This window comes from Mesoplodon densirostris, chromosome 10, assembly GCF_025265405.1.
Source record: "Mesoplodon densirostris isolate mMesDen1 chromosome 10, mMesDen1 primary haplotype, whole genome shotgun sequence".
Lineage (NCBI taxonomy): Eukaryota > Metazoa > Chordata > Mammalia > Artiodactyla > Ziphiidae > Mesoplodon > Mesoplodon densirostris.
In genome coordinates this window covers 36,150,971-36,169,706 of record NC_082670.1, presented here as the reverse complement: position 1 = coordinate 36,169,706, position 18,736 = coordinate 36,150,971, and the positions used below count along the sequence as shown (strand labels likewise).

At 41.5% G+C, this 18,736-nt stretch overlaps 1 protein-coding gene across 3 annotated transcripts in view; it reads right to left on the bottom strand.

Annotated features, from left to right (window-relative positions):
• BTBD9 (BTB domain containing 9) overlaps positions 1 to 147 on the bottom strand; it is a 411,236-nt gene extending 411,089 nt beyond the window's left edge. For all 3 annotated transcript variants that reach the window (XR_009533526.1, XR_009533527.1, XM_060109198.1), the window contains exon 1: positions 20 to 147. The gene's annotated coding sequence lies outside the window, so the exon portion shown is untranslated. The remainder of the gene's footprint in view (positions 1 to 19) is intronic.
• Positions 148 to 18,736: the final 18,589 nt, after the last annotated feature.

The following is an 18,736-nucleotide window of genomic DNA, read 5'->3' as shown; positions in this document are numbered from 1 at the left end:
CGAGGCCGCGGCTACTCACCCCCACGATGTTCCTCTGCGACCTCACCGCCCGCACAGACGCCTCTTCCGCCCGCTCCGCAACCGCCTCGTAGCGACCGCCCCCTCGGCCCGTGCCGTCGCCGCCGTCCTCGCCGCCGCCGCGGCGCGCGTCCGCTGCACGCACACCGCCGTGGCCGCGCACGCGCCTCTGCGCGCTGGCGTCACGTAGCAACCGATCAGCGGCGGGCAAGCGGGAACCGTGAGTTTAGGGCCGGGAGGTCGGGTCCCGCGGGTTTTGCGGCTTTCCCCCACCCGCCCGACCCGCTGCCCTCCTGAGCAGGGGGCCCAGGGTGCGGCTGCCCTGCCGGCACCTAGTTCCGGGTAAATTACGTCACTATACGTCACTGTATGGCCTCACCGATCACGTCACTGCAAATGGAAAGCTCCCCGCCGTGATCGCCCGCGCGCCTGTGGTGGAGGCAGCAGTGGCCTAGTCCAGACTCGCGCGGACCCCATCGGCTACTTCTGCGAAGTGCAGGAAGGTTCTCCAGGGACTGGGACCAGAAGGGGCTGAGTGCGCGGTTAATGTGTAAGGCTGCTGAATGACACTCGTTAACTCAGCAGGAGCGTGTGATGGACCGGGCCTCGAATTCCTCTGTTTCCTCATTTTATAAATGAGAATAACAATACCCATCTTTACTACGTTGAAGAATTGTACCGCTAAAAGAAAATAATGTGTGCAAGGGTGCTTTTTAAAGTATAAAGCTCACTAGACTTTAAAATATCTTTATTATAAGAGAAGGCAGTCGAGCAAGAGCAGTTAAGAGCATGGACTTTGGAGTCAGGGAAACCTAGGTTCAAGTCTGATCCTGGATGTTGGACAGTCAATTCTGCTTGACACTTGGGCGAACTGGAGGTCCACTGGGGTGTGGGGATTTGGAGAGAGTGATTGGAAAGGACGTCATTCCAGCCAATGGAAGCTTCATGAGTAAAAGTATGGAAGTGAAAATAGACAGGAAGAACAAAGCTTGAGGCAGGGACATCAGTTATGAGGCCATTGCTGTACCCCAGGTAAGAAGAGATCAGAGCCTTAACCAAAGCTTTGGCAGTGGGAGTGTAGAGGAAGGGATAGATGTGAGTGCTGTTAAGGTGGTAGAATTGACAGCGCTGAGTGAGGGATAAATGAGTAAGCCAAGATTCTAGCACGGGTGCTGGGGTAGGTGGTGGAAACATTTTAAAAATGTGAATAAAAATGAGTCTGGGTTATCCACAAGTTTCTGATCCAGCGTATTAGATAGTGCTGGTGACAGTCCCAGGAGGATGATTGGATTTGTGGGAAATGATGGTGTGTTCAAAAATGGATATGTTTGTTGGGGAAGCACTTATTCTCCACTCATGATGTTTCCTTCCACACAGAGTGACATCTGTTAATAAAATATATAATATATATAATATGATATTGGCCTCTCACTGCACATGCCTCAGCTCACTCCTCCCTAGAGCAGTGACTTCCTAATTGGTGAATTTAAAAGGAGAAACGGGACAGGTGTAGCCCATCCCATCACTTTCCTCTTAAAGGAAAGCTTCCATCAGGGAACTATCTTTGTGTTCTTTTCTGATTCACCAGGAGCAGGGCCTGGGGGTGGGATTGAGGGTGACTGGTCCAGAGCTACAAAGTTAGTAAGCCTATCTAATACCAGAGTTTCGCATTAGGAAGCTCTCTGTCCACAGGTAATATCCAATACCAATTTTGTCAGTTGTAGTATACAGAATTATGGCTCCTGAAAGATTTTCGTGTCCTAATCTCCAAAACCTGTGAATGTTACCTTACAGGGCAAGAGGGACTTTGCAGGTGTGTTAAATTAAGGATCTTGAAGTGGGGAGATTGTCTTGGATTATCTGGCTGGACTGGAGGCAGGAGGATCAGAGAATGAGATATGATGATGGAAGCAGAGGTCAGAGAGAAAGATTTTAAGAATCTGTGCTGCTGGCTTTGAAGATGGAGCCAAGGAATGCAGGCAGCCTTTAGAAGCTGGAAAAGGCAAGGAAACAGATTCTCCCCTAGAGCCCCAAGAGAGAACGCAGCCCTGCCAATGCCTTGATTTTAGAATGTCTGACCTCCAGAACTGTAAGCAAATAAATTTGTGTTATTTTAAGCCGCTAATTTTGTGGTAATTTGTTACAACAGCAATAGAAAATGAATACATTCAATAACAAAGATGACAGTTGGTCCCCTGCTGCATTCTCTTTTATCTAGAAAAAATGGTGCAATTTATTAGGCTCTCTCAAAGACTACTGCAAGGTGACTGTGACTTGATGAAGGGAACCTTCACATCCGGAGGGAAATATCCAATAAACAGTCGAATTACACAAGTCTGCGAATGAGGAGAGAAGTTGAGTTAAAATAGATTTAGAGGACATTAACTTATATCAGTAATTGGTAATTAAGCCCTAGGCATGGATGAGATCAATCAGAAAATATAGAAGAAATGATAAAGAGGACCAAAGATAGATCCTCGGGAAGCACTCAGTTTAAAAGGCAGTGGCAGATGAACGGAAGCCCACAAAGTCTGAGGAACAATGGCCAGAGACATAAAAGAACCAGGTGAGTGTAATGCCTCTGAAACCAAGGTGGGAAAGAATTGCAATATGGTCTCAGCAGAGTCAGAGACCACAAATAGGGCAAGTATATCAAGGGCTGAAAAGCACTGACTGGATTTAGCAACACAAAAGTTATTGATGACCAACAATAGCAGCTTTAGTGAGGTAGTAGAGATAGACACCAAATTACTTGGGTCAGAAAGGCAGGTCAGTATACTGGATTGCCATCTGGACTAGTTGATGGCAGTTTGAGATTCTACTCTTAAGTAACCTTTGGCAAATCACTTAACTATTCCATGCTTTGGTTTCTCATCCAACAAAGGAGAAGATCAGACTGACTGATTTCACCTAAATTCCTAGAGAGTCCCCTTTATTTTTTTAACATCTTTATTGAAGTATAATTGCTTTACAATAGTGTGTTAGTTTTTTTCTGTATAACAAAGTGAATCAGCTATACATATACATATATCCCCATATCTCCTCCCTCTTGCGTCTCGCTCCCATCCTCCCTATCCCACCCCTCTAGGTGGACACAAAGCACTGAGCTGATCTCCCTGTGCTATGCAGCTGCTTCCCATTAGCTATCTGTTTTACATTTGGTGTGTATGTATGTCCATGCCACTCTCTCACATCATCCCAGCTTACCCTTTCCCCACCCCATGTCCTCAAGTCCATTCTCTATATCTGCGTCTTTATTCCTATCCTGCCCCTACGTTCATCAGAACCTTTTTTTTTTCAGATTCCATATATATGTGTTAGCATACGGTATTTTTCTCTTTCTGACTTCACTCTGTATGACAGACTCTAGGTCCATCCACCTCACTACAAATAACTCAATTTCATTTCTTTTTATGGCTGAGTAACATTCCATTGTATATATGTGCCACATCTTCTTTATCCATTCATCTGTCAGTGGACACTTAGGTTGCTTCCATGTCCTGGCTATTGTAAATAGTGCTGCAATGAACATTGGGTTACATGTGTCCTTTTGAATTATGGTTTTCTCAGAGTATATGCCCAGTAGTGGGATTGCTGGGTCTTATGGTACTTCTATTTTTAGTTTTTTAAGGAACCTCCATAATGTTCTCCATAGTGGCTGTATCAATTTACATTCCCACCAACAGTGCAAGAGGGTTCCCTTTTCTCCACTCACCCTCCAGCATTTATTGTTTCTAGATTTTTTGATGATGGCCATCCTGACGGGTGTGAGGTGATACCTCATGGGAGTTTTGATTTGCATTTCTCTAATGATTAGTGATGTTGAGCATCCTTTCATGTGTTTGTTGGCAATCTGTATGTCTTCTTTGGAGAAATGTCTATTTAGGTCTTCTGCCCATTTTTGGATTGGGTTGTTTGTTTTATTGATATTGAGCTCCATGAGCTGCTTGTTAATTTTTGAGATTAATCCTTTGTCAATTGCTTCATTTGCAAATATTTTCTCCCATTCTGAGGGTTGTCTTTTCGTCTTGGTTATGGTTTCCTTTGCTGTGCAAAAGCTTTGAAGTTTCATTAGGTCCCATTTTTTAATTTTTGTTTTTATTTTCATTTCTCTAGAAGGTGGGTCAAAATGGATCTTGCTGTGATTTATGTCACAGAGTGTTCTGCCTGTGTTTTCCTCTAGGAGTTTTATAGTGTCTGGCCATACGTTTAGGTCTTTAATCCATTTTCAGTTTATTTTTGTGTATGGTGTTAAGGAGTGTTCTAATTTAATTATTTTACATGTAGCTGTCCAGTTTTCCCAGCACCACTTACTGAAGAGGCTGTCTTTTTTTTCCAGGTTTTTTTTTCATTTTATTGTGTCAATTAAATTAAATTAATTTTTATTGGAGTATAGTTGATTTACAATGTTGTGTTACTTTCTGCTGTACAGCAAAGTGAATCAGTTATATCCACTCTTTTTTATATTCTATTCCCATACAGGTCATTACAGAGACTATTGAGTGGAGTTACCTGTGCTATACAGTAGGTTTTTTTTTTTCACACACACACACACACACACACTGTATTTTATTTTTACAAGAGGTAAATAAACTGACACCAAGCACTGTAAATGGATGACCACAACAAAAGCAACAATGATTGCAATTACCAAACATGAAACACACTCATACAATGTCATAATACTGACGTTCAGTCCAGTAATCCTCCACTGTAACAGCTCCTTTACTTTACAGTGAATATTGATTTGTATATTTTTTTGAAGAGGCTGTCTTTTCTCCATTGTATATTCTTGCCTTCTTTATCAAAAATAAGGTGACCAGGGCTTCCCTGGTGGTGCAGTTGTTGAGAGACTGCCTGCCGATGCAGGGGACATGGGTTCGTGCCGTGGTCTGGGACGATCCCACATGCCGCGGAGCGGCTGGGCCCGTGAGCCATGGCCCCTGAGCCTGCGCGTCCGGAGCCTGTGCTCCGCATCAGGAGAGGCCACAACAGTGAGAGGCCCACGTATCGCAAAAAAAAAAAAAAAAAAGGTGACCATATGTGCATGGGTTTATCTCTGGGCTTTCTATCCTGCTCCATTGATCTATATTTCCCTTTTTGTGCCAGTACCATACTGTCTTGATTACTGTATGCTTGTAGTATAGTCTGAAGTCTGGAAGCCTGATTCCTCCAGCTCCGTTTTTCTTTCTCAAGATTGCTTTGCCTCTTCGGGGTCTTTTGTGTTTCCATAAAAATTGTGAAATATTTTGTTCCAGTTCTGTGAAAAATGCCATTGGTAGTTTGATAGGGATTGCATTGAATCTGTAGACTGCTTTGGGTAGTATAGTCATTTTCACACTGTTGATTCTTCCATTCCAAGAACATGGTATATCTCTCCATCTGTTTGTACCATCTTTAATTTCTTTCATCAGCGTCTTATAGCTTTCTGCATACAGGTCTTTTGTCTCCTTAGGTAGGTTTATTCCTAGGTATTTTATTCCTTTTGTTGAAATGGTAACTGGGAGTGTTTCCTTAATTTCTTTTTCTCATTTTTCATCATTAATGTATAGGAATGCAAGAGATTTCTGGTGCATTAATTTTGTATCCTGCTACTTCACCAAATTCATTGATTACCTCTAGTAATTTTCTGGTAGCATCTTTAGGATACTCTATGTAGAGTATCATGTCATCTGCAAACAATGACAGCTTTACTTCTTCTTTTCTGATTTGTATTCCTTTTATTTCTTTTTCTTCTGATTGCTGTGGCTTAAAATTCCAAAACTATGCTGAACAATAGTGGTGAGAGTGGACAACCTTGTCTTGTTCCTGATCTTAGAGGAAGTGGTTTCAGTTTTTCACCATTGACAATGATGCTCGCTGTGGGTTTGTCATATATGGCCTTTATTATGTTGAGGTAGGTTTCCTCTATGCCTACTTTCTGGGGAGTTTTTATCATAAATCAGTGTTGTATTTTGTCCAAAGCTTTTTCTGCATCTGTTGAGATGATCTTGTGGATTTATTCTTCAATTTATTAATATGGTGTATCACATTGATTGATTTGCATATATTGAAGAATCCTTGCATCCCTGGGATAAATCCCACTTGATCATGGTGTATGATCCTTTTAATGTGTTGTTGGATTCTGTTTGCTAGTAGTTTGTTGAGGATGTTTGCATCTATGTTCATCAGTGATATTGGCCTGTAGTTTGCTTTCTTTGTGACAACTTTGTCTGGTTTTGGTATCAGGGTGATGGTGGCCTCGTAGAATGAGTTTGGGAGTGTTCCTCCATCTACAATATTTTGGAAGAGTTTGAGGAGGATAGGTGTTAGCTCTTCTCTAAATGTTTCATAGAATTCGCCCGTGAAACCATCTGGTCCTGGGCTTTTGTTTGTTGGAAGATTTTTAATCATAGTTTCAATTTCAGTGCTTGTGATTGGTCTGTTTATATTTTCTATTTCTTCCTGGTTCAGTCTCAGAAGGTTGTCCTTTTCTAAGAATTTGTCCATTTCTTCCAGGTTGTCCATTTTATTGGCATATACTTGCTTGTATTAATCTCTCATGATCCTTTGTATTTCTGCAGTGTCACTTGTTACTTCTCCTTTTTCATTTCTATTGATTTGGTTCTTCTCCCTATGTTTCTTGATGAGTCTGGATAATGGTTTATCAATTTTGTTTATCTTCTCAAAGACCCAGCTTTTAGTTTTATTGATCTTGCTATTGTTTCCTTCATTTCTTTTTCATGTATTTCTGATCAGATCTTTATGATTTCTTTCCTTCTGCTAACTTTGGGGTTTTTTTGTTCTTCTTTCTCTAATTTCTTTAGGTGTAACATTAGGTTGTTTATTTGAGATGTTTTCTGTTTCCTGAGGTAGGATTGTATTGCTATAAACTTCCCTCTTAGAACTGCTTTTGCTGCATCCCATAGGTTTTGGGTTGTTGGGTTTTCATTGTCATTTGTTTCTAGGTATTTTAAATTTACCCTTTGATTTCTTCAGTGATCTTTTGGTTATTTAGTAGTGTATTGTTTAGCCTCCATGTGTTTGTATTTTTTACAGATTTTTTTCCTGTAATTGATATCTAGTCTCATAGCATTGTGGTCAGAAAAGATACTTGATACGTTTCAGTTTTCTTAAATTTATCAACACCTGATTTGTGACCCAAGAATGTTCCATGAGCACTTGAGAAGAAAGTGTATTCTGTTGTTTTTGGATGGAATGTCCTATAAATATCAATTAAGTCCATCTTGTTTAATGTATCATTTGAAGCTTGTGTTTCCTTATCTATTTTCATTTTGGATGATCTGTCCATTGGTGAAAGTGGGGTGTTAAAGTGCCCTACTATGCTTGTGTTACTGTCGATTTCCCCTTTTATGGCTGTTAGCATTTGCCTTATGTATTGAGGTGCTCCTATGTTGGGTGCATAAATATTTACAATTGTTATATCTTCTTCTTGGATCGATCCCTTGATCGTTATGTAGTGTCCTTCTTTGTCTCTTCTAATAGTCTTTATTTTAAAGTCTATTTTGTCTGATATGAGAATTGCTACTCCAGCTTTCTTTTGATTCCCATTTGCATGGAATATCTTTTTCCATTCCCTCACTTTCAGTCTCTATGTGTCCCTAGGTCTGAGGTGGGTCTCTTGTAGACAGCACATATATGGGTCTTGTTTTTGTATCCATTCAGCCAGTCTGTGTCTTTTCTTGGGAGCATTTAATCCATTTACATTTAAGGTAATTATCGATATGTATGTTCCTATTACCATTTTCTTCATTGTTTTGGGTTTGTTATTGTAGGTCTTTTCCTTCTCTTGTGTTTCCTGCCTAGAGAAGTTCCTTTAGCATTTGTTGTAAAGGTGGTTTGGTGGTGCTGAATTCTCCTAGCTTTTGCTTGTCTGTAAAGGTTTTAATTTCTCTGTTGAACGTGAATGAGATCCTTGCTGGGTAGAGTAATCTTGGTTGTAGGTTTTTCCCTTTGATCACTTTAAATATGTCCTGCCACTCCCTTCTGGCTTGCAGAGTTTCTGCTGAAAGATCAGCTGTTAACTTTATGGGGATTCCCTTGTATGTTATTTGTTGTTTTTCCCTTGCTGCTTTTAATATTTTTTCTTTGTATTTAATTTTTGATAGTTTGATTAATTTGTGTCTTGGCATGTTTCTCGTTGGATTTATCCTGTATGGGACTCTCTGCACTTCCTGGACTTGATTGACTATTTCCTTTCCCATATTAGGGAAGTTTTCAACTGTAATCTCTTCAAATATTTTCTCAGTCCCTTTCTTTTTCTCTTCTTCTTCTGGGACCCCTATACTTTGAATGTTGGTGTGTTTAATGTTGTCCCAGAGGTCTCGGAGACTATCATCAATTCTTTTCATTTTTTTTTCTTTATTCTGCTCTGTGGTATTTATTTCCACTATTTTATCTTCCAGGTCATTTATCTGTTCTTCTGCCTCAGTTATTCTGCTACTGATTCCTTCTAGAGAATTTTTAATTTAATTTACTGTGTTGTTCATCATTGGTTTTTTTTTGTTGTTGTTCTTTAGTTCTTCTAGGTCCTTGTTAAACATATCTTGTATTTTCTCCATTCTACTTCCAAGATTTTGGATCATCTTTACTGTCATTACTCTGACTTCTTTTTCAGGTAGACTGCCTATTGCCTCTTCATTTGTTTGGTCTGGTGGGTTTTTACCTTGCTCCTTCATCTGTTGTGTGTTTCTATGTCTTCTCATTTTGCTTAACTTACTGTGTTTGGGGTCTCCTTTTTGCAGGCTGCAGGTTCATAGTTCCCGTTGTTTTTGGTGTCTGCCTCCAGTGGCTAAGGTTGGTTTAGTGGGTTGTGTAGCCTTCCTGTTGGAGCAGACTGGTGCCTGTGTTCTGGTGGATGAGGCTGGATCTTGTCTTTCTGGTGGCCAGGACCGTGTCTGGTGGTGTGTTTTGGGGTGTCTGTGACCTTATTATGATTTTAGGCAGCCTCTCTGCCCATGCGTGTGGTTGTGTTCCTGTCTTGCTAGTTGTTTGGCATAGGGTGTCCAGCACTGTAGCTTGCTGGTCATTGAATGGAGCTGGGTCTTAGCGTTGAGATGGAGATCTCTTGGAGAGCTTTCGCTGTTTGATATTACATGGAGCCAGGAGGTCTCTGGTGGACCAGTGTCCAGAAGTTGGCTCTCCCACTTCAGAGGCACAGGCCTGACACCCAGCTGTAGCATGAAGACCCTGTCAGCCACATGGCTCAGAAGAAAAGGGAGAAAAAAATAAAGAAAGAAAGAAAATAGTAAAATAAAATAAAGTTATTAAAATAAAAACTAAAAAAAATATTAAAAATTAAAAGAAATTAAAAAGTAATACAAAATGGAAAAAAGAAAGAAAGAAGAGAGCAACCAAACCAAAAAACAAATCCACCAGTGATAACAAGTGCTAAAACCTATATTAAAACAAACAAACAATAAAAAACGGACAGACAGAACCCTAGGACAAATAGTAAAAGCAAAGCTATACAGACAAAATCACACAAAGAAGCATACACATACTCAGAAAAAGAGAAAAAGGAAAAATATATATATCTATATATATATATATAAAAGGAAGAGAGCAACCAAATCAATAAACAAATCTACCAATGATAATAAACTCTAATTACTAAACTAAGACAAACATAAAACCAGAAACAAATTAGATGCAGAAAGCAAACCCCAAGTCTACAGTTGCTCCTAAAGTCCACCCCCTCAGTTTTGGGATGATTAGTTGTCTGTTCGGGTATTCCAGAGAAGCAGGGTACATCACGTTGATTGTGGAGATTTTTTCTTTTTTTCTTTGTGGTACGTGGGCCTCTCACTGTCGTCATCTCTCCCGTTGCATAGCACAGACTCCAGACTCACAGGCTCTGTGGCCATGGCTCACGGGCCCAGCCACTCCACGGCATGTGGGACCTTCCCGCACCGGGGCACGACCCATGTCCCCTGCATCGGCAGGCGGACTCTCAACCACTGTGCCACCAGGGAAGCCCAACTGTGGAGATTTAATCTGCTGCTCCTGAGGCTGCTGGGAGGGATTTCCCTTTCTCTTCTTTGTTCGCACAGCTCCTGGGGTTTAGCTTTGGATTCGGCCCTGCCTCTGCCTCTGTGTGTAGGTCGCCTGAGGTCTTCTGTTCTTCGCTCAGACAGCATGGGATTAAAGTAGCAGCTGATTAGGGGACTCTGGCTCACTCAGGCCCGGGGGGAGGGAGGGGTATGGAATGCCGAGTGAGCCTGCCACGGCAGAAGCCGGCGTGACGTGGCAGCAGCCTGAGGCACGCCGTGTGTTCTCCCGGGGAAGTTGTCCCTGGATCACGGGACCCTGGCAGTGGCAGGCGACACAGCCTCCCGGGAGAGGATGTGTGGATAGTGACCTGTGCTTGCACACAGGCTTCTTGGTGGCTGCAGTAGCAGCCTTAGCATTTCATGCCCGTCTCTGGGGTCCATCCTGATAGCCACGGCTTGCGCCCATCTCTGGAGCTCGTTTAGGCGGTGCTCTGAATCCCCTCTCCTCGTGCATCCCAAAACAATGGTCTCTTGCCTCTTAGGCAGGTCCAGACGTTTTCCCGGACACCCTCCTGGCTAGCTGTGGTGCACTAACCCCCTTCAGGCTGTGTTCACGCAGCCAACCCCAGTCCTCTCCCTGGGGTCTGACCTCCGAAGCCCTAGCCTCAGCTCCCAGCCCCCACTCGCCCCGGCGGGTGAGCAGACAAGCCTCTCAGGCTGGTTTGCACCGATCCTGTGTGCGGGAATCTCTCCACTTTGCCCTCTGCACCCCTGTTGCTGTGCTCTCCTCCGTGGCTCTGAAGCTTCCCCCCGCCACACCCCATCTCCGCCAGTGAAGGGGCTTCCTAGTGTGTGGAAACTTTTCCTCCTTCACGGCTCCCTCCCAGAGGTGCAGGTCCCATCCCTATTCTTTTGTCTCTGTTTTTTCTTTTTCTTTTTTTTTTGCCCTACCCAGGTATATGGGGAGTTTCTTGCCTTTTGGGAAGTCTGAGGTCTTCTGCCAGCATTCAGTAGGTGTTCTGTAGGAGTTGTTCCAAATGTAGATGTATTTCTGATATATTTGTGGAGAGGAAGGTAATCTCCATGTCTTACTTCTCCGCCATCCTGAAGGTCTCTCTCCCCCTTAACTTTATACTAGACTCATTTGCTTATAACAGCACCCTTCAAATCCTACTCATTTCACCAAACAGTGAGAATCAGTATATTATGTTCCAGCTTATGTCCAGATACTATGGATGTGGATATGATACAGTTACTTGAGAAACTCACAGTTTTGGAAGGGAGATAAACATATAAGTATGTAACTAATTGCCATAGTTCTTTTTTAAACAAAGCAAGGTATAAATCGAATGAACCGTGACTATAACACAGTATTCTACATACTATAATAGAATTCTATATGAAGTGACATGAGGGATATATAAAGTAATGCAGATGAGGGAGTAGTCATTTTTGCCAAATGGAAATCAAGGTGTTATATTTACCTACTCTCTCAGGTGGACACAATGTGCCACAAAAATGATGTAACCATAAGGCATTTCCATGGTGATAAAAAAAACAGGAGAGTTGTGCTAATCCACCACTGATCATTTAACATTACTTCTAGATAGCTTTGTTGTGATCTGAATGAATTTTTTTTTTTTTTTTTTTTTTTTTTTTGCGGTATGCGGGCCTCTCACTGCTGTGGCCTCTCCTGTTGCGGAGCACAGGCTCTGGACGCGCAGGCTCAGTGGCCATGGCTCACAGGCCCAGCCGCTCCGCGGCATGCAGGATCCTTCCGGACCGGGGCACGAACCCGCGTCCCCTGCATCGGCAGGCAGACTCCCAACCACTGCGCCACCAGGGAAGCCCTGAATGAATATTTTTGTACAGCTACTTGTGAACTTAAGTACACCCTTTAATTGGAAAAATGGACACATGTAAAATTTGAATGCAATAGTAGTTGATTTACTTTTCCACCAGATCCAAGTGGAAACATTTGTTTTACATGCCATGCTCTCTTCCATTTGCTCATCTAATCCTCATATATTATCTCATTTACTTTCACAAACATCAGTTTATTGTATCAGTAACTGATATTATATCTCTGTTTTAGCAGGTGGGGATACAAAGTTTAAGTAATTGGGCCAAGGTCACGCTACCAGCAGTTAAGTAGTAAACCAGGCATCCTCTCTTTAGGAAACCTTCCCTCCAGCCCTTATTTGGTCTAAATGCCCATTCTCTGTACTATTACATCATGTGTACACCTTTATTTTAGCGTTTACTGAAATAATGATGATGCTTACTATGTGCCAGGTACTGTTTTAAGTATGTTCTGGGCATTAACTCATTTAAGCTTCCTACCCCTTTGAGAGAGGTAATATCATTAATCACAGTACTTTATAATTCAGGAAACTAGGGCCTAGGAAAGTTAAGTAATTTACCCAAGGTCACACAATTAATAGTCATGGAACCAGGATTCAAACCCAAGTAGTTAGGTTCTAGAGTCCATGCTCTTAACCCCCAGGTTGCTACCTTCCTTCATACCACGCATGCTCTGCTAACATTGCGAGATTCTAGATGACATAGTTTACAGAACTCACCAGTGCAGTTATTGTGTGTGATATCACTTTGTATTCTTTATGAAGTGAACACAAGAGAATTTTTCTCTCATGGGGGGAAGGAGGGGGTGGGATGAATTGGGAGATTAGGACTGACATATATACACTATCATATGTAAAATAGATAGCTAGTGGGAACCTGCTGTACAGCACAGGGAGATCAGCTCAGTGCTCTGTGGTGACCTCGATGGGTGGGATGGGGGTGGGTGGGAGGGAAGTCCAAGAGGGAGGGCATATATGTATACATATAGCTGTTCACTTCATTGTGCAGCAGAAACTAACACAACATTGTAAAGCAACTATACCCCAGTTAAAAAATAAATTAAAAAAAAATTTTTTAATAAGAGAATTTTTCTTTCTCAGCCAAATGCCATGAAACACTTGGCTACTCTTGAGTAACTGATATGTTTTCTCCTTATAGGTGATGTGAATTACATAACTGGCTGTTTTCTCCTTTCACGCTGACTGCCAAGAAGCTCTGAGAACTTTGTGGCTCAGCATTAGTAACTGGAAGTTCCCTTGGCCTGCATATCTGTATTCTGTTGGTTTGAAATTATTAAAAATAAAAACCTGGGGAGCTTCCCTGGTGGCGCAGTGGTTGAGAGACCGCCTGCCGATGCAGGGGACTAGGGTTCGTGCCCTGGTGCGGGAAGATCCCACATGCCACAGAGTGGCTGGGCCCGTGAGCCATGGCCGCTGAGCCTGCGTGTCCGGAGCCTGTGCTCCGCAACGGGAGAGGCCACAACAGTGAGAGGCCCGCATACCGGAAAAAAAAAAAAAAATCTGGGGGAAACAGTCTAAATTCTTCTTTATTTTCTAAATTATTGATATTGTACATTTATTTTATAATTAGAAAAAGTAAACTTTGCTTTTAAAAGAAAGGTTTCAGCTTTGCATGATTTCTCAGGCTTTGACTCTGTGGACAAGAACTAGTTTCAAGTTGAGCTCCATGAGTTCAATATAGAATCCTATAAAACCAGGACTTGTGTGACCTTGAAAGTCCAGATCGATAGAATTGGTGTTCAGACAGATCAGAAAGTATTTCAAGTAGCATAAAACAGGCAAGTTGTGGCCCTCCTATTTTTAAACTAAATAATTTGAAACCACTTTTGTATTATTTGAACATATGCTGTCTTGCTTTGGAGATAAGAAAGTCAATCTTCCTTAATGCTGATGATATTTTATTATAATTAACTTTAATCTACGGTTGATTTTGTGGTTTAGCACTTGTCAGAAGTGGATGAAGATCACCTGTTCTAAAACTAAAATAATTATTTTGGTACATGTCCTGAAATTTAACTGGTTTAGATCCAGTAACTCAGTATCAGATTCATTTCTTTACTTAAGGGTGTTTTGCAAGGAATTCTTCCAGGTAGATTTACTGAGCAGTCACTTTGCTAAAAGCTATACATTTCATGGGAGCTTTATTCAGATTTTTCTTAGCGAGAGTCAGCAACTGATAATTTCTTCTTTGAAAATTTTTCCATCCAAATCTTCATCCTCCAACAGGACATTCAGTTGCCTAAAGGGTGGGCAAATGCTCCACACCCAGCCAGCAGATTGTTGCCAAGTGGTGTGCGAGCATCTGGGCTTGCCAGATTTGAAATCTATTCATCTCTTAACATTGGTAACTAATGTGAACTTTGTTTAAGAAAAAAACATGACTTGTCTGTGAGTTTGCAGACCCTCTGCTCTATTGAATAGAACTTTACAAACTTGAATACTTCGTTTTTCTTATTTAGAAGAATTGGTTTTTTTGTTGTTGTTGTTGTTTTTGCGGTACGCGGGCCTCTCACTGTTGTGGCCTCTCCCGTTGCGGAGCACAGGCTCCGGACACGCAGGCTCAGCAGCCATGGCTCATGGGCCTAGCCGCTCCGCGGCATGTAGGATCTTCCTGCACCGGGGCACGAACCCGTGTCCCCTGCATCGGCAGGCGGACTCTCAACCACTGCGCCACCAGGCAAACCCAAAAAATTGGTTTTCTTAAGGAAAAGCCTGCACTGCCTGCAGGCTCCCTCTGTCCACCCCCATGAAGAGAGAAATATTCCTATTTAGGTGAGAATCTCAATGGGATGAGATGACTCACTCTTCACAAAAGGCTGTCAACTACCCACCATCTGCTGATCAGATTACTGAGTTCTGAACAATATCTGCTTTTAGTCAGCCAGGGTATTAGCTGGTCCATCAGAAAACTGCATCCCTGACCACACTGTCCTGAGCTCAAACACACATAAACATTTCTCACCCTCTACCAGGAGTGTTTTTCTGACTTGTCTTTTGAATATTGTGGCTTCTACATACATTAAGGGATTCTAGAAGAGACAATTCCACAGAGCCCACTAGTGCATTTGCTGTAGAGCTATTGTGCACTTGGCCATTTTATGTTCCTTATGGAAAATCCCATGAGAGAATTTTCTTTCAGAGCCAAGTGTCAGGAAATGCTTGACTACCTTTGAGTAAGTGATGTGTCTTCCTTATATTTTTTTTTTATTTTATTTTTTTTATTTTTTATTTTTTTTATTTTAAAAATTTAATCAGTTATACATATACATATGTTCCCATATCCCCTCCCTTTTGCATCTCCCTCCCACCCTCCCTATCCCACCCCTCCAGGCGGTCACAAAGAACCGAGCTGATCTCCCTGTGCTATGCGGCTGCTTCCCACCAGCTATCTACCTTACGTTTGGTAGTGTATATATGTCCATGCCGCTCTTTCACTTTGTCACAGCTTACCCTTCCCCCTCCCCATATCCCCAAGTCCATTCTCTAGTAGGTCTGTGTCTTTATTCCTGTCTTACCCCTATGTTCTTGATGACATTTTTTTCTTAAATTCCATATATATGTGTCAGCATACAGTATTTGTCTTTCTCTTTCTGACCTACTTCACTCTGTATGACAGACTCTAGGTCCATCCACCTCATTACAAATAGCTCAATTTCATTTCTTTTTATGGCTGAGTAATATTCCATTGTATATATGTGCCACATCTTCTTTATCCATTCATCCGATGATGGACACTTAGGTTGTTTCCATCTCCGGGCTATTGTAAATAGGGCTGCTATGAACATTTTGGTACATGCCTCTTTTTTTTTTTTTTTTTTTTGCGGTATGCGGGCCTCTCACTGTTGTGGCCTCCCCCGTTGCGGAGCACAGGCTCCGGACGCGCAGGCTCCGGACGCGCAGGCTCAGCGGCCATGGCTCACGGGCCCAGCCGCTCCGCGGCATATGGGATCCTCCCAGACCGGGGCACGAACCCGTATCCCCTGCATCGGCAGGCGGACTCTCAACCACTTGCGCCACCAGGGAGGCCCCCATGCCTCTTTTTGAATTATGGTTTTCTCAGGGTATATGCCCAGTAGTGGGATTGCTGGGTCATATGGTAGTTCTATTTGTAGTTTTTTAAGGAACCTCCATACTGTTCTCCATAGTGGCTGTACCAATTCACATTCCCACCAGCAGTGCAAGAGTGTTCCCTTTTTTCCACACCCTCTCCAGCATTTATTGTTTCTAGATTTTTTGATGATGGCCATTCTGACTGGTGTGAGATGATATCTCATTGTAGTTTTGATTTGCATTTCTCTAATGAGTAAAGATGTTGAGCATCCTTTCATGTGTTTGTTGGCTGTCTGTATATCTTCTGTGGAGAAATGTCTATTTAGGTCTTCTGCCCATTTTTGGATTGGGTTGTTTGTTTTTCTGTTATTGAGCTGCATGAGCTGCTTATAAATTTTGGAGATTAATCCTTTGTCAGTTGCTTCATTTGCAAATATTTTCTCCCATTCTGAGGGTTGTCTTTTCGTCTTGTTTATGGTTTTCTTTGCTGTGCAAAAGCTTTGAAGTTTCATTAGGTCCCATTTGTTTATTTTTGTCTTTATTTCCATTTCTCTAGGAGGTGGGTCAAAAAGGATCTTGCTGTGATTTATGTCATAGAGTGTTCTGCCTATGTTTTCCTCTAGGAGTTTGATAGTGTCTGGCCTTACATTTAGGTCTTTAATCCATTTTGAGCTAATTTTTGTGTATGGTGTTAGGGAGTGATCTAATCTCATACTTTTACATGTCCCTGTCCAGTTTTCCCAGCACCACTTATTGAAGAGACTGTCCTTTCTCCACTGTACATTCCTGCCTCCTTTATCAAAGATAAGGTGACCATATGTCCGTGGGTTTATCTCTGGGCTTTCTATCCTGTTCCATTGATCTATCTTTCTGTTTTTGTGCCAGTACCATACTGTCTTGATTACTGTAGCTTTGTAGTATAGTCTGAAGTCAGGGAGCCTGATTCCTCCAGCTCCGTTTTTCGTTCTCAAGATTGCTTTGGCTATTCGGGGTCTTTTGTGTTTCCATACAAATTGTGAAATTTTTTGTTCTAGTTCTGTGAAAAATGCCATTGGTAGTTTGATAGGTATTGCATTGAATCTGTAGATTGCTTTGGGTAGTAGAGTCATTTTCACAATGTTGATTCTTCCAATCCAAGAACATGGTACATCTCTCCATCTATTTGTATCATCTTTAATTTCTTTCATCAGTGTCTTATAATTTTCTGCATACAGGTCTTTTGTCTCCTTAGGTAGGTTTATTCCTAGATATTTTATTCTTTTTGTTGCAATGGTAAATGGGAGTGTTTCCTTGATTTCACTTTCAGATTTTTCATCATTAGTATATAGGAATGCCAGAGATTTCTGTGCATTAATTTTGTATCCTGCAACTTTACCAAATTCATTGATTAGCTCTAGTAGTTTTCTGGTAGCATCTTTAGGATTCTCTATGTATAGTATCATGTCATCTGCAAACAGTGACAGCTTTACTTCTTCTTTTCCCATTTGGATTCCTTTTATTTCCTTTTCTTCTCTGATTGCTGTGGCTAAAACTTCCAAAACTATGTTGAATAAGAGTGGTGAGAGTGGGCAACCTTGTCTTGTTCCTGATCTTAGTGGAAATGGTTTCAGTTTTTCACCATTGAGGACGATGCTGGCTGTGGGTTTGTCATATATGGCCTTTATTATGTTGAGGAAAGTTCCCTCTATGCCTACTTTCTGCAGGGTTTTTATCATAACTGGGTGTTGAATTTTGTCAAAAGCTTTCTCTGCATCTATTGAGATGATCATATGGTTTTTCTCCTTCAGTTTGTTAATATGGTGTATCACATTGATTGATTTGCGTATATTGAAGAATCCTTGCATTCCTGGAATAAACCCCACTTGATCATGGTGTATGATCCTTTTAATGTGCTGTTGGATTCTGTTTGCTAGTATTTTGTTGAGGATTTTTGCATCTATGTTCATCAGTGATATTGGCCTGTAGTTTTCTTTCTTTGTGACATCCTTGTCTGGTTTTGGTATCAAGGTGATGGTGGCCTCGTAGAATGAGTTTGGGAGTGTTCCTCCCTCTGCTATATTTTGGAAGAGTTTGAGAAGGATAGGTGTTAGCTCTTCTCTAAATGCTTGATAGAATTCGCCTGTGAAGCCATCTGGTCCTGGGCTTTTGTTTGTTGGAAGATTTTTAATCACAGTTTCAATTTCAGTGCTTGTGATTGGTCTGTTCATATTTTCTATTTCTTCCTGATTCAGTCTTGGCAGGTTGTGCATTTCTAAGAATTTGTCCATTTCTTCCAGGTTGTCCATTTTATTGGCATAGAGTTGCTTATAGTAATCTCTCATGATCTTTTGTATTTCTGCAGTGTCAGTTGTTACTTCTCCTTTTTCATTTCTAATTCTATTGATTTGAGTCTTCTCCCTTTTTTTCTTGATGAGTCTGGCTAATGGTTTATCAATTTTGTTTATCTTCTCAAAGAACCAGCTTTTAGTTTTATTGATCTTTGCTATCGTTTCCTTCATTTCTTTTTCATTTATTTCTGATCTGATTTTTATGATTTCTTTCCTTCTGCTAACTTTGGGATGTTTTTGTTCTTCTTTCTCTAATTGCTTTAGGTGCAAGGTTAGGTTGTTTATTCGAGATAGTTCCTGTTTCTTAAGGTGGGATTGTATTGCCATAAACTTCCCTCTTAGAACTGCTTTTGCTGCATCCCATAGGTTTTGGGTCGTCGTCTCTCCATTGTCATTTGTTTCTAGGTATTTTTTAATTTCCTCTTTGATTTCTTCAGTGATCACTTCGTTATTAAGTAGTGTATTG